We start from the raw sequence: 16,865 nt of genomic DNA on the forward strand, positions 1-16,865 counted from the left end.
CCAGGCCAAGCACTTTACATGCATAATCTCATTTAATGATCTTAGCGACACCATAAAGGAGTTATTCCATTTCTCCTAAGCTGACGATCAATAGGAGTTAGGATAAGAGAGAAGCGGAGGGAAGAAGAAAAGTTCACTGCAGGCAGAAGAATAGCAAGTGCAAAGGCTCTGAGGCAGGAAGGAACTTGGTATGTTCAAGCAGCAGAGAGAAGGCCTGGGGGGCTGGAAGATAGTGAGCAAGGGACAAAGGGAACCAGGTGAGGCCGTGCTGGGTGGAGAGAACACATCATAGAGAGACTTGTAGGCCCCATTAGGGGTTGGTCTATTATCCTAAAAGGGATGATAATCCACTGAAGGATTTTAGGCTGGAGGTGGAGAACGGGGAGGAGAGAGACTTGCTGCTGGTGACATGAATGAGAGTTCTGCTTTCCAAAGAAGAACTGATTTAAAAACATTGGAAAGGGGACACATGTGCTGTGGACACTGGTTTAGGGGGCTGCTGTGGTTGTCTAGGTCGGAGCTGATGGGGGCTTTCACTAGGGTTGTGGTGGAGATGGAGAGAAATGGATGAATTTAGAAGTCTTGGGGCGCTAGAATGGATTGGGATGGAGGCTTGGGTGTAAGGGAGAGGTAAGATGACAGCCAGTTTCTATCTCGAGCAAGTAGGGGAATCAAAGTGCCATTTCCTTACCTAGGGGATATGTGGTGAGGTAAGTTGCAGGGTGGGAGTGAGGGGCATCTCGTGGCAAAGGGGTCTGGGGAACTCCCTGGGAGGAAACGCTGGCTTTGACGATCACTAAGCTCCCTAGAATTTCAGAAAGTAGGACCCAGGCCAGACCACCGCCCTCCCTGTCCGGTGCTTGTAGATCCGTTATGTCCCTTCTTATGGGACGTGGTGGACCCAGAGCCTTGTAAAGACTGTGGTTTTGCCCAGCACTCCTCGACCTCTCAAAGACAGACACCCAAAAGGAATCAGCACCACTGGCATTTGTGTTTCTGCTCTATAGGAAATATATTTCATAGATTTCCTACCATGAAGTACATTCAGGATCCAAAAGGTTTGGTCCTGGAAGCTGGAATGCAATATTAGATGGCATTTTATCTGTTCATTTCCCCCATAAGCTGACCCACAGCAGCTGCCCTCATTCAGGAGGGAGAATGTAAGAGCTGAACAGAAGGAAACAGGCAGTGCTTCGGAAGTGAGAATCTGCTATTGTGTTCTTGCCAGCAGTTCACCTCGGTGTTGGGAGAAATTACTAGGGGCCAAGGGAAGAGGAAGGGGAAGGACGAGGGGCTGGGGTTCATCTGCACGCGATGGGTGCGGGAGGTGGGTACCTTGGCTGGGAGGTGACTCCTGTGGAACTATAGAGCACGGAACCTGAATTATGCCAAAACGGGGCACAGAGGGGTGTTAGACTAAGAAATTGCCCACTTAGTTAATATCCAATAAGCTCTTAACGCTGAAACAGACCTTAATCCAACAACCTGGCTTTGTATGGAATTTGAAGCCCAGAGCTTGGTCCATAGTAGGACCACAGAAGCAATCCATTGACCCACTGACCGAGAAGAGTGAGGCTATCCGGCCAACGTCTCATGAAGAGTTATGGCCCCGGCAGGGGACAGAAAGAACCCATTACATTTCTGCTGCCAAGTGGCAAGCGAATAAACATGAGGTATTTTTCCTCTTTGGTAATAGGACCCAAGACATGAAATACGTGCTTGGCAGAGAGTTCCATATTGCATTAGCAGGACACATAGATTTATACTGGGGTAGTAAGTGCTCTCTCTGAGCCCAAGTGTGAGTGATGGGATTCCAGCCTGACTGTTGAAATTTGCTGTAATGCTGGGAGATGCGTCTGCTAAGGACGCTGTAACCGCTTCCTTTGTGGTTGAGCTTGTGTCGCTATTGCAGTTGGTGGATGTACAGCCACATTTTGCTCTAATTTGCAGGTAATGGACTCTTATAAAGTAATAATAATCATACCACGAAGAAGAATCACACCTGTTAAACTTTTTACTGTTTATAGAACTCTTTCATGTGTGTATATATATCCTAATTTGATTTTTACCACAATTATTAAGTGGGTCTCATTAATCCCAGTTTATGGAGGAGGTTAATACCTTAAGGCAGAGAGGGAACTAACCCAGACCCTATTTTTTCAAGTCTGTGTTTGAGTATGAAGTAGCCTTACCAGACCACAGCATGTTCATGTGCAAACATTATCTGTGCTCAGGCTTGTAAGCCATTATTAAGCCATTTGGCAACCATAATAATTCTGTATTTTTTTATGAGCCTTTTCCTAAAAGTTCTCTGGACTCAGAATTTGAGAAGGTACATATCTGGCTTCCTTTTGTTATGTCTTGCTGCACTCCATCTGTCCTCTGAGGCATGGAAGGTCTCCTGAAGAGATTCCCTGAAGGCTCCTGATTGACAACAAGAATTTAGAGCAGTGATTGTAGAGACATGCTTGATGTGCACTACAAAAATAAAACTCCTTCAAATAACCAGGCCCCGCTCACTGACCTCCTTGAAAATTTAACCTCTACCCCTGTTGTCGAATGGATAAAGATTCCCTTTGAAAACCTTTGCAGAGTTTTACACACACACACACACACACACACACACACACACACACACACAGGCGCAACCCACCTTGTTTCTCATTCTCTTCTTTCCAAAAATCAATTGGCAAGAATTTGCAAAGTTGCCAGAACGAGGTCATGGGCAATAATTCACGTAGCTTTCAGAAACATAAATCACTCAGCCTGACGTAGTGCCTTTCCATCCCATGGCAAGCCTTCGTGAGCAGTAGCTGCAATGTGCATGAAATATTTGGGCTTCACTGAGGCCTTGGATGTTCTTCCATGTGGCATTCTCATCAGAAGGTCAAGGAAATTCATCCTGCATCCTATTACTGTCAGGTGAATGCACACATGGCCGGAGGCACCTTCTCAATGAAGATGAGCAGCTCTGGCCCCGGCTGGTCATTTCAACATGAGTTAAATGGGGTCAAGGTGGGGACAGCTATGGCAGAGTGGGGTCCGTCATGCTCTGGGTTTGAATCAGGGCTGGCGCTAGCTAAAGTGACATTTGCTGGAGTCATAAACTAGAGGTTTATAGATCCCTTTTGTTTAGCAGATACGGTATTAACATTAAAGAGTGAAGTTGAATAAATTTGGTCAGATCTGTGCTCTCTGTATTGTCTTATACAAGGTCTCTAATCACATTTTTGTTACCTGCCTAACCTCTGGAGATATTTGAGGTTGCTACCCTACTAGACCCAACCATGGCCTTTCCAGGGCCAAGTGTTAGTAAGCTGTTTTTTGTTTTTAAGAAAAATTTTTTTAATCCCCCCCCCCCCTTTTTTTTTTTTTGGCTGCCCTGCTCAACTTGTGGGATTTTAGTTCCCCTACCAGGGACTGAACCCGGGCCCTCAGCAGTGAGAGCCTGGAATCCTAACCACTGGACTCCCAGGGAATTCCCGATAGTGAGTGTTTTTAAAAATTTACTGCCCCTCCCCATATTAGAGGTGTAGTGTCTATTATGTAGAGGATTTGAAAAATATAGAAATAGAAAAGCACAGTGATTAGTACAGGTGTTGGCAACCTTGGTCCAATGGGTCAAATGTGGCCCATTGCCTGTTCTTATAAATAAAGTTTTATTGAAACACAGCCATCTGTATTCATTGCCATTCTGTCTGTGGCTACTCTTGTGCTACAAGAGTAGGACTGGGTAGTCGCTATAGAGACTGTATGGCCTGCAAAACCTAAAATATTTACTATCTAGCCCCTTAGGAAAAAGTTTGCCAAGCCATGGCTTAGCACCTAGGTGCTCAGGAAATATTTATCCAAGAAGTGAATCAATCTGTAATCCCACCACGTAGAGGTAACCACAATTAACTTTGGTGTATATTCTTTAGTTTTTCTCTGTGTATAAATAGCTATAGTTATATTTTGGGAAGACTAAATTATACCTCCTATTTTTGTAACCCACTTTTGTTATTTAACTATACATTATGGGCATTTTCCAATTAACTTTAACTTTCCAATTAATTACATATTAACTACTGTAACTATTAACTACTATATTAACTATAATAACTATTATATCATTGTATCATTAACTATTACACAGCACTGATTTTTAAATTGCAGAGAAGTTTATCGCATGGATGTATGAGGATATTTAACCAGTCCCCTGTTGTTGGATTATGTTACGTTGTGTCCAAGTTTTTACTTTTATAAATAACGTTGTGATAAAAATTCCGGCACATTTTTTTGGTGTATGCCTCTGATCCTAGAAAGGGAATTATTCCATCTCATATTGCTAATTTTTTTTTTCACCTAGGTATGCCTTATCCTCCCAGAACACTAGTAGTTCCTTGAGGGCAGGGATCCTGTTGTACATGTTATTTCCATCTCAGATCCTCCTGTCCTTTAATGCAGACATAGTAGGCAATCAGGAAATGCTTGTGGGTTTGTATAATATAACGCCCAGCTCCTTCTCTCTGCTTCTCTGGATCCTACAAATCCCGCCTCAGCTCTTCTCCTTCATGAGGTCTCAGCTAGCTCTCCAGCACCCCAAGGTCCCTCCCTCTTCTGGTCATCTGAATTTCTGTATCACTCACTGCTTAGACCATATTCGATCATTCTTTAGAGCTTTCAGAGTGGTATCATGTACACTGTATAAGTTTCCCATGGCTGCTGTAACAAATTACCACCAATCTGGTGACTTAAAACCACACACATTAATTCTCTCACAGCTGTAGAAGCTAGAAGTCTGAAGTCAGTTTCACCAGGCCAAAATTAGGATGTCGTCAGGGGATCCCACTTGCTCCTTCCAGAGGCGCTGGGGGAGAATCCGTTCCTTGTCTCTTCCAGCTTCTGGTGGCTGCCAGCACTCCCTGGCTTGTGGCTGCATCACCCCAGTCTTTGCCTCTGTAGTCTCATCACCTCCTCCTCTCCGTCTGTGCCAATCTCTTTCTCTCTCCTGTAAGGACACTCGTGATTCCATTTAGGGTCTATCTGGGTAATTCAGGATAATCTGTTCATCTCAAGATCCTTAATTTAATCACATCTGCACAGTCCTTTTCTGCCATTTGAGGTAATATTCACAGGTTCCAGGGATTAGGAGCTGAATATCCTTGGCGGGGGAGCGGGTCATTATTCAGCCTTCCACGATGCGCTATTTCTTTTGACTGGCTAATTTATTCATTTAAAAATATTGGTGAGGAACCAGTTTGGTGGCAGACACTGACATTGTGCTGGCTGCCTGTTGTCACAACAGAGCGGAAAGGACTTGCATATGAAGAACTGTAGTCAAAAGAGCTGAGCAGTGGCTGAGAAGCTGGGAGACCCAGGTTCTGGTACCACATTGGGGTAAGGCTCTCTGTTCCTCAGTTTCCCTTTTGTGAATTAAGGAACTAGACCAATTACTGTTTCCTGAAGTGAGGGGTGAGCACCACTGATGGTGTATATATAGGGTAACTTTAGGTGGTTGACAGGGACAGAACTAAATAGTGATGACTCACAGAAATAGATAACTTATTTCCTTTTTTAATTCTCCTTCAACCCCTCTTAAAGGAGAAAATTGCTGTTAGGTGCTAGTGTGTCTTCAACACTTCCTTCAATACTTACCAAACTCCTTTTATCAAAAAGAAAGCTGGATGGGCTTCCCTGGTGGCGCAGTGGTTAAGAATCTGCCTGCCGATGCAGGAGACACGGGTTTGAGCCCTGGTCCAGGGAGATCCCACATGCCGCAGAGCAACGAAGCCCATGTGCCACAACTACTGAGCCTGTGCTCTAGAGCTCGCGAGCCACAACTACTGAGCCCGCGTGCCACAACTACTGAAGCCTACGTGCCTAGAACCCATGCTCCGCAACAAGAGAAGCCACCGCAATGAGAAGCCCGCACACCGCAGCGAAGAGTAGCCCCCGCTTGCCACAACTAGAGAAAGCCTATGCGCAGCAATGAAGACCCAGTGCAGCCAAAAATAAAATAAATAAATTTAAAAAAACAAAAAGGAAAGAAAGCTGGTCTCAGGCTACAGAATCTAGGCAGAATTTAATAACAGTATTTTCTGATCCTTGTATTTATTTTTACAGTTACCTTCCATTAATGGAGAGTGACTCAGGTTTTTCCGTTTATGGCAATACTATAAAGTATCCCCTGTAAAAAGTGAGGTGATTTAAAAATATATATTAAATAAGTATAGGATAGATGGTTTTTAGAGAGGACACATTGTGAAAATGGCTCTGAAGTTTGGGAAACACTTAGATGTTTCCAGGGGTCCCCAGTTCTCCGACTTCTGAGTTCTGGGAGCAGGGTAGGATTGGAAACACAAAGAAAAGCATCTTCGGTCAGAGAATGCAGCTGGAAATTCAGCATTAATGATTCCTGATCTTTTCCCATTTAAATACATCTGATCCTTCAAGGACCATTGAGCAACAAAGCTGTGAATATTAACGTCGTGTTGAAATTGATCACGTCCAATTTTAACTCCGAGCTTCTGGTAGGAGGAGGCGTGGCCTTTTTCTGACGATTCTTCGCTTTTCACTGAACATCTGGAAGGTGGGGAGGCAACTTCTGTCTGACTTCTTCATGAGAAGGAATGGCTGTTATTTGGACACAGCCCAGATGCTGTAGGGAAACCCCTCTCTCCCACCCACTCTGCTTTGAACTCTCCTCAAGGGACCTGGCTCCGCAATCCAGGCAGGGGTGCTCGCAGGGCCGCAGAGCTGGGTCTGTGCCGTTGGACCACAGTGGGAGGTAGGAATCTCGTCTCCCATCTTTTCAACCATGAATGTATATCCAGTGCTAATTCCCTAGTTTCTTTGGGACCATATAATTTCCTCTCAGAGGAAGCTTTTCCTGGTTGACAGCCTCATCATCATCATCACCATCATTAAATAATTCTTATTTTTTCAGAGCGCTAGCTCATATACCTGCTTCCTCTGTGGGGGAGGCACATGGTCTTGCCCGTGCTCATCAGCAGAAGCCGAGGGGGCAATGCCAGTCACTTCACCCAGCTGCTCTCCAACATATGTGTTCCCCCACCCCCCAGAAAGCTGGAAGCGGCTATAATTTGTTTCAGGGAGAGGCCTCAGGGGTTGATGTGCTTTGATTCTCTGTTCTAAGCCTGGCCTTTGCTACCCAGAGTAATTGTGAGATGGCTAAAGACAGAGTGTACAAACTTGGCTGACTTGGTATCGTACATCCGGTAAGCGCTCAGGAAACATCTCTGCAAGTGATACATGATTTGGAGCCAAAAGACTCCTTAATGTGCAGATGAGATTCGGCAAATCACTTCACCTCTCTGTGCTTCAGCCTACTCCAACGGTACAACAGTAGCAGCGACCTTTTCCTAAGGCTGCAGCATAATAGTCACTGCTTTGCTCGAAGAAGGAGACAATTAGTGGGAAGCACGAAGTGCCATAACTGTCTGCTGTTACTCCTTCCATTTTGCACATGGGGAAGCCACGGCCCGGAGAGGCTGATTTGCTGAAGTGCACACAGCTAGCAAGCTTCAAGGCCAGGCTCTGAACTCAGCAAGTCTGGTCCCAGCCCCAGCTCTTGGCACTGCATCACCCAGTGGCCCATTTATCAGGGCTGAGGCGGTGCTAAGATTTGAGAAACAATCTCATTCTGGGTCTGTTTCCCTCCGATGGGTGGGGAGCAGAGCTAGACCAGGGCAGCGCCCGGCAGGGTCAGGCCAGCCGGATTTGAATCCTGTGATTCCCACGGGTCCTTTACCTTCTCTTGGGCCTCAATTTCCTCATCCTTCCCTGCCGCCCTCTTCTGTGGTCAGAAGCGATGTAGGATGCGAAGGGGCTTGGTCAAGGTTAATTAAGGACGGACTGATGTCTTTAGCAGGGGTCCTGGGCAAAATGAGAGAGATAATACAAGGTGCTGTGAGCCGGTTGGAGTCTGCAGAGAGAAGCTTGCTTCCAGGGGGAGGCCGGCTCCGCTGGTCGGGCGGGGCGGAGCTGGTCGCGCGGCGGCGGTGGTTGCGGGGAAGCGGCTGCGCGCCGTTTCTGCCCTGGCAGTAGCCCGGAGCTGGGCGCCCTCCTGGGCGCGGGGCCCCACGACGAGCTGCATCTTTACGTTTACGAGGCTGGGTGAAGTGGTTGGGGTGCAGAGCCCGTGCTGGGGGCGTGGAGCCTTCTGCGCAGGACCCAGAGAAGGAAAGAAACGTGGGTCCAGGCTGGCGAGGAGGCAGGGAAGGAAGAGGGAACTTAGCGCCGAGAGGCTGCAGGATGCGACACCAGGGTGTCGCGGGGTGATACACGGTCCTTGTGGGGTTGTGCACAGAGGGTGTGACTTGAGCCTGGGAATCAGCTAACTCAGTGTCCAGCGTGCCCCAGCCTCACTCTATGTGGCTGCAGCGATAGTGACGTCTCATTCCTGCCATTTATTTATTTACTTATTTAACATATATATATATTTATTTATGTTTGGCTGCGTTGGATCTTCGTTGCTTCACGCAGGCTTTCTCTAGTTGCGGCGAGCGGGGGCTACTCTTCGTTGCGGTGCGTGGGCTTCTCACTGCGGTGGCTTCTCTTGTTGCGGAGCACGGGCTCTAGGCGCTCTGGCTTCAGTAGTTGTGGCACGAGGTCTTCAGTAGTTGTGGCATGCGGGCTCTAGAGTGCAAGCTCAGTAGTTGTGGCGCACGGGCTTTGTTGCTCCACAGCATGTGGGATCTTCCGGGACCAGGGCTCGAACCCGTGCCCCCTGCATTGGCAGGCGGATTCTTAACCACTGCGCCACGAGGGAAGTCCTCCTGCCATTTATTGCCTACCTGCTATGTACCAGGCACCAAGCCAAGGGCTTTATATGCACACCACCTCTCGCCCTTTTGACAAACCCACCAGGAAGGTATTATTATTCCCCATTTTATAGACTAGAAAAGAGACTCAGAGAGCCCAGGCGACTTCCAAAAAGTGAAGAACACCAGGTTTGGAGTGCAGGCTGGCTCTCCCCAAAGCCTGTGAGCTGTGCCCTTCCTGCTGTGTCACGCCACCTCTCGGTGGCGGCTGTTTGCCAAGGGTCTTCTAGGTGCCTGGCACATTCCACACATTATTTTTGATCTTTGCAGCAACCCTGCAGGATAAGCACAATTACCTGCCTTTCACAGATGGGAAAACAGTTCAGAGAAAACGACTCGTCTGCCCAAGACCTCATGATGGCCTCTGGCAGAGACAACGTTCCAACTCATGAGAGCAGTCGGAGTCCGGGCTCTGCTGCGCCCATCCACTCCGCCACACTGCTTCTCCGAAGGCTAGAGGCGGATGGCTGTGGGCCCCTCAGGATGCTGGGTATTGGGCTGGCGGCAATGAGAGTGGGTCTCCATCACACTGTTCTGAGGGCCTCGCGGGCCCCGTTACACTGCTCTTGTCGGAGGCGCTGGGTGCCAATTCTGAGTAATAGAGCATGGGTGTCACCCCTGCCTTAGGACTTTATTCCGTCTGAGGATATGAGAAATGGCCACAGAAAGCAATAATAATAAATGAGAATCATAGCTAACCATTACTGAGCCTCTCATACAGTGCTAGCCAACAGAAGTTTCTTCAGTGATGGAAATATTCTGTGCTGTCCAATACAGTAGCCACTAGCCACACATGCTTTTGAGCACTGGAAAAGTGGCACGTGCAAATGAGCAATGAACGTTTTCTTTTGATCAAATTTAGATAGCCCCGTGTGGCTAGCGACCACCGTGTGCAGTGCCGATATAGATGAAGCACCGTACCAAGAGCTTTCTCCACGGTCACTTATCAACCCTCACAACAACAATATGAGGTAGAGTACTATCATCCCCATTTCACGGGGGAACTGAGTCCTTGGGAAATGAGGAAATGTTCCCAAGTTCACCTGCTGAATATGTGGTAGGGCCAGGCTTTGAACTGATGTCTTCTTCCATCACAGGAGGGCCTGAGGTCAAGGTCAGGTTGCACTGGGGGACAGGATGACAGCCAGAACCAGTGAGAATGGCACAGGGATGACAGATGGAGTGGGGGGTGGAGACAGGAGGTGGAGTGGGACATGATCCCTGCAAGAGGGGGCGTTGGGACAACCCCCAGGGAGAGCACCCTGACCTGGAGACTAGGTCATCTTGGCTCCTGTCTGCCCCTTACTCTGGATTTGAGCCCTGGCTCTGCCACTTTCTGGGTGACCGTAGGCACTCGCACCCCCTCCTTGTATCTCAATTGCTTCATCTGTAAAGTAGGAATGAGAACAGTGCCAGCCCCAGGCAGGACTGTGCCCAGTTGTGTAACATACCATCCTCCTTGTTAGCTCCTGAAACTGTATCCCGGGGAGGGAGCACCCGCAGCCTCTGGGGAGCAGAGGGGCAAAAACACTCACTTGATCTTGATTTTCAGGACGGACACAGGCTGTGAAAGTGGGGCCTCACCGTCCCAGGGAGTGTCAGAAAAGTTACCACATTCTCAGGACAGGGTCCAAGGATGAGAATTGAGTGGGGCCTGCTCTGAGGGTCGTGCTCTGGCCCCTCCTTCTAGCCCAGGAGAGCCGTCTGCGGGCTAGGGGCAGAGGCCTCTAGGGACAAGTTATTGGCGTTCTTAATTTCTAACTGGTCAGACCTGTTACCCAGTGCTGCCCGCTCTGTATCATATTTCTGGCCTTGTCTGACTTTCTTTGTTCTCCTTTTTATTACGGAAAGTTTCAAACATTACAAAATCAGAGAGAATAGCGTAAGAAGCCTCTCCCCCATGTTCGTTACTACGGCTGAACTTCACCAATCAACTCAAGGCCAATCATGTTTTTTACCTATATTGCTACCACTCCCTGGTCCCCTATCCAAGGTTATTTTGAAGAAAATCCCAGCGTGTCAGGTTTCTAATAGTCTCTGTGACCCTCTCATAAATTTCTGCTGGGAGTACAAGTTGGTGACATTTCAGGGAAGGGCACTTTTGCAATCTCAAAGTGCTAACTAACATCAGTGCCTTTTGATCTGCACTTCTTTGTGAAGAATTCATCACACAGGTGACATCCCTGCACGTGTGCAAAATGAGGCTTGTATATGGTTGTTTATTCCAGCAGTTTTTAGGGTGGTAATCAATTACAAACAACCTAAAGGTCCAGGAAAGGGGATTGGCTATAGGGGGATCTGTGCAGGAGAGTGAGAGAGGTTATATGAGAACTCTGTACTTGTGGGTTAATTTTTCTCTAAATCTAAAACTTCTCTAAAAATAGTCTATTAATTAAAAAAAAAATAGAGGGCTTCCCTGGTGGTGCAGTGGTTAAGAATCCGCCTGCCAATGCAGGGGGGCACGGGTTCGAGCCCTGGTCCAGGAAGATCCCACATGCCGCAGAGCAACTAAGCCCATGCACACAACTACCGAGCCTGCTCTCTAGAGTCCATGAGCCACAACTACTGAAGCCCACGTGCCACAACTACTGACGCCTGCGCACCTAGAGCCCACACTCTGCAGCAAGAGAAGCCACTGCAATGAGAAGCCCGTGCATTACAATGAAGACCCAATGCAGCCAAAAATAAATAAGTAAATTTTTAAAAAAGAGAGGGAAAAGAATCAAAATAAAATTAAATTAAAATTTTTAAAAAAGAGGAATTCCTAGTTACCTTGGATCTGAAGAATCTCCCTGCTTGTGAGGCTGTGGTTGTGAGTGGGGTGAAGAGTGTGAGGAAACTTGGCCTCCTGGAACGTGGGTCACCTGAGTATTGCCATGGGTGGTAGCATTGGTGCAGGCGCCATGGTCTCGGGTGAGACTGTTGCTTGCAGAATAAGCGGGAGTGTTAAGGGGGGTGGTTAGGCAGGCTGTCAATTCTTGGACTCTGAACGGTCGGAGGCATTTGGCCTGTATCCTGTAAGCAATAGGGAGTCATCTTTCTAAGTCCAAGCTCGTCCTGCTCGCGGCACAACAGGCCAGTAATTTGAGAGACGGGTTGTTGTGGCAGGGAATAGTGACTTTATTCGGAAAGCCAGCAGACCGAGAAGACGATGGACTAGTGTCCCAAAGGACCATCTTCCCCGAGTCAGGATTCAGGCTTCTTTCATACTAAAAGGGGAGGGGGTGTGGTTGCTGGTTGCAAACTTCCTGGTGCGGGAATCCTTTGAATCCTTTGTTCCTGAAGCTGTTCACACAGGCCTGGTCACAATGTTCTTGTAAACCTCCAACAGGACAAATGTTATTCTCTGTTCTGCAACTTTTTTATCTCTATAGGAATGGGAGAGTGTTATCCCTTTCAAGGCCGTTGAGAAGGGCTATCCTGTATATTTCAGGCCATAGGCAACATTCTTTTCATGGTTAACTTGTAGCAAAAGCAGTAGAATACAGAGGTGAAAGTAAAAGAAGCGCATCAAATATGGAGTAGGATTTGTTCCTCCCTCTATTACTCCACGGAGAGTTTTATCAGGAGAGGGACACAGGGAGAGCTGTGCTTCAGGAGACCTTCTCCGGGCTTCACGCCTCTGTCTGTAGAACCAGAGGCTGCGCCAGGAGTCCTGCAGGTCCCCTGCAGCTCTAAGGTTCCGATATCAAAGCCTTTTCGGACTTTCCAAGGCCCTTCTCCTCCCTGCCCAACCCCCTTTGATTTTTCCTGCCACTCAGTGCTGTGCTGAGGCTGGAGCCACTCCCAGGGGACAGTCTTCTGAGTGACGTCTGTGCCTCGGGAGCACTGGCTTTATTTATTTATTTATTTTCCCCTCCTTTTGAAACCTTCCAGGACAAAAACCCAAATCTGTGCTGGCTCCAAGGAAGAGCAAGTTGGAAGGGAGTTAGAGATAAGGAGATGGGTAGTCAAATCCCTGCAGGGTTCTACAGCACCAGCAGGCTGCAGGCCGGCTCCTGCCAGGGCGTTTCCTGCTAGAAAGACTTGCCTCTGAGCCGTCCAAGCTGCTAGAGCCTCCAGCTGCTTGTGTGAACTGGGGGAGGTTTCTCTGCTCCTTCCAAATCACCTCCTGTCAGCACAGTGTGATTTATGAGATTTTCCTCTAAAATATGAGAACATTGGCTCCTGATCATGCCCTGTAATGGAGGAAGGCAGGGGCTGCGGCATTTTTGATAAATAATATCTCTTTAGCCCACCGTCTTGTTACAAAAAGGATACAAGAAGTTGAATACATAACTTCTTGGGTATTGAACACAAGAAGTTAGATTCAAGTCTTTTAAAGAAAGTAATATGGCCTCAGCTTAGTGAGGAGTTGGGAGGGTCCTTGCTCCCATCTGAAGGAGCTGGGCTTGAGTTTTAGCTTAATTGCCACACACCAGCTGTTATGACCAGGGGCTGCTTACCTGTGAGCCTCCACTTCCTCATCTATGGGGAAAAAGTGGGGGGATACTAGTGGCACCCACCTTAGAGAGGGTGCTATACAGATTATGTGAGATAAATATCCAGAGAACTCAGCGTCAGGCAAGGAACGCATGAGGTGCTCTGTAAGGGCTCACAATAATTGTTAAGGTTATTATGAGTCCTAAAAAGTGGATGGTCTGCAAGTAATTTTAAAAATATTTAGGGACTTCTCTGGCGGTCCAGAGGTTAAGACTTCGCCTTCCAGTGCAGTGGGTGCAGGTTCGCTCCCTGGTTGGGGAGCTAGGATCCCACATGCCTCCGGGCCAAAAAACCAAAACATAGAAACAGAAGCGATATTTTAACAAATTCAGTAAAGACTTTAAAAATGGATCCCATCAAAAAAATCTTTAAAAAAGTATTTAGAAAGCATTTTTGTAACTATGTGTTGATACGGCAGGGTTTGCACTTGTGGGAGTGAAGGCATCTCAATCCAATTTAACAAGTAGGCTGTGTCAAGGAGTGCCTGTGTAGATTGTTACAGTTCATAGAACAAAATGTGACCTTGGACAAGTTCCTGATTGGTTCACACAGAAGCCTTGGTTTCTTCATCTGTAAAAATGGATAATAATAATATCCATGTCTGGGCTTTCCTGGTGGCGCAGTGGTTGAGAATCCGCCTGCCGATGCAGGAGACACGGGTTCGTGCCCTGGTCCGGGAAGATCCCACATGCCGCGGAGCAACTAAGCCCGTGAGCCATGGCCGCTGAGCCTGTGCGTCCGGAGCCTGTGCTCCGCAACGGGAGAGGCCACAACAGTGAGAGGCCTGCATACCGCAAAAAAAAAAAAAAAAAAAAAAAAAAAAAAAAAAAAAATAATATCCATGTCTGATGTGGGAAAAGTGTATGTGTGGTGTGTGTGAATGTGTGTGGTGTATGTGTGTGCATGTGGACGTGTGTGGTGTGTGTGTGGTATGTGGTGTGTTTGTAGTGTGTGTGTGTGGTGGTTGTGGTATATGTGTGGTATGTGAGTTTGTGTGGTATATGTATGTGGTGTGTGTATGGTGTGTATGTGTGGTGGGTGTGTGTGGTGGGTGTAAACGGGTGCATGGTATGTGAGTGTGGTGGGTGCGTTTTGTGTGAGTGTGTGGCATGTGTTGTACGTGTGTCTGGTGTATGTGTGGTGTGTGTATGGTGCTTATGTGTGGTGTGTGTGTGTGTGTTGGGTGAGATTCCCATAATCACAGCATTTGATGTCCTTGGGTAAAAGCACTTGGTAAAGGTAAATAGTAATTTGCTATACAGATACTGATATACCACGTGTGCTGGGGGAATCCACTGTTAGAACTTAAATTTCATTCGAGGAGCTAAGGCGATATGATGTGCATACATGAAGAATTAAAAAAATAGCACGAAGCGGTCTGAGACTAATTGCAAGTACCAGGGGAGTTCATAGGAGGGTCGTGAGGGCTGAGCTGTCCAGGACTTCCTGAGAGGAGCAGAGCTTGGGCTCTAAAGCACTGGTTTTAAAACTTTTTTGCTTGCCTACCCTCTAAATGAACTTTTTGGGGAAAAAAAATCTCTTTTGCCCCACACATTTTAACTTGACATCTGAAATGTTTCATTAGAAGTTTAAATAGTTACAAAGGATATCATTTCTGCCATGTTGTAAATATTGAGCTCCTAGAGCAAAATTACCCTACTCTCTTAAATGTATCAAATGGAAACTAAATAACAGCAATTTTTAGTTTGCCTTTTAATTGAAGTATCACTTACAAACAGTAGAATGCCCAGATCTTAAGTGTGCAGCTCAGTTCATTTTTACCAGTATGCCTACCACCCAGATCAAGGTGTAACCTTGATCGTCTATCTCCAGCAGTCCAGAATGTACCCTCGCATCCCCTCTCAGTCAGTATCCCCCAAAGGTGATCATTTCTCTGATCTCTATCACCATAAACTATTTTTGCATGATCTCATTTTTTCTTCCTTCTTTCCATCAACATAAGGAGAGTTAAGCAGGTAGCAAGCAGTAGTTCATTTTTTCCTTATCGTTTAGTATTCCATTGAATGAATATCTCACATTTAAAAAATCTTACCTACTCTTTGCACAAATTCACGTTATTATTTTAAGAGTGACAAGCATTTTGAAATATATTGCCCTATTGAAAAAAAAATCTTATCTACTCTTAGTGGACATTTTGGGTTGTTTCTAATATTTAGCTATAAATCTTCTATGAGTGTTTTACCATATTTTTTGGTAGACATAAACACTGATTTCTTTGGGGTATGATCCATGAGTGGAATTACCAGGTGGTAAGGTAAATACCATAATACATTGGTATCCACCACCGCTCATCAAAAATTACCTCTACAAGGCAGAAATTTTACATTTACATTGTTCCTGTCTTTACCTTCTTGAACTCTTAATTTCCTTCTACTTCCTTCACAGAATTTTATTGTAATATATTTCTATGCTTGAACTTTTTAATTTTTTTACTTATTATTTATGTATTTAATTTATTTTTTGGCTGTGTCAGGTCTTAGTTGAGGCACGTGGGCTCTCTCTTTCAGGCGCACGAGCTCAGTAGTTGTGGCGCACGGGCTTAGTTGCCCCGCGACCTGTGGGATCTTACTTCCCTGACCAGGGATTGAACCCGCGTCCCCTGCATTGTAAGGCAGATTCTTTACCACTGGACCACCAGAGAAGTCCCTGAACTTTTTTATTGATTGCTCTATTCTTTTTACCCAAAATATGTATGTAAATTGAAATGGACCTTTAAAAAAATTTCCTTTGACGATAAAACCCTGAGTATCTTTATTTCAGATTGATTTATCATACAGTTCATCAAAATAATATCAATGTTTTATAATATGATAAATAATTACTAAAAATAAAAAGTAAGATAGTATGGGAAATACTTCTCATAATGATATGGATGGATGGTTGATGGCTTTAAGGTGCATAAGGACGATCCAGGGATCTTGTTAAAATGCAGATTGTGATTCAGAAGGTCTGGGTTGGGACCTGAGGTTCTGTGTTTCTAATAAGTCTCTGGGTGATGCTAATGCTGCTGGTCCATGGACCACACTTTGAGGAGCAAAGGTTTCTGAACTAAGTTAAAGAAGATTTGCTATAGCACCAACATTCTAAATCGTCCTCAAAGTCGGTCTTGACACTTTGGGGCACTGCACCATAGCCAGATTCTGGACGACGGAGAAGTTGGTCTTTCTTCTGCAAAGAGAGAGGACGGTTGTAAAGAGTGAGGTGGGAAAGGAGAGATGCTGAGGCGCGTTCTCAGGCGGAGGAGGAAAGAGTGGGAATGGAAACAGGATCTCAGACCGATTCCTTTGTAACACTTCCTGCCTGTGCACCCCTTGGGAAGGCTTCGAGTGCCCCAGAGTAGGGCTGCCCCCTTTGAAGACCATTTCTCCAAAGGATGCTAAGATGGTGCTGGCCACCTTTTCAGACGGGAGGCCCATTTCTGCAGGAGGAATTGGACATCTCAGGGACTGGTTTGGATTACTTGGAGAGTCCACTGGGGGTAAATCCAGAGAAGTGAAGTTTGGGGCCAGGTGATGGGTGGCCTTGAATTCCGTGCTA

General features: G+C 46.5%; 1 protein-coding gene across 3 annotated transcripts in view; it reads left to right on the forward strand.

Annotated features, from left to right (window-relative positions):
* SRGAP3 (SLIT-ROBO Rho GTPase activating protein 3) overlaps window positions 1-16,865 on the forward strand; it is a 258,672-nt gene that overhangs the window by 99,115 nt on the left and 142,692 nt on the right. The gene's annotated exons all lie outside the window — the stretch shown is intronic.

This window comes from Kogia breviceps, chromosome 10, assembly GCF_026419965.1.
Source record: "Kogia breviceps isolate mKogBre1 chromosome 10, mKogBre1 haplotype 1, whole genome shotgun sequence".
In the NCBI taxonomy this organism is placed as follows: Eukaryota; Metazoa; Chordata; class Mammalia; order Artiodactyla; family Physeteridae; genus Kogia; species Kogia breviceps.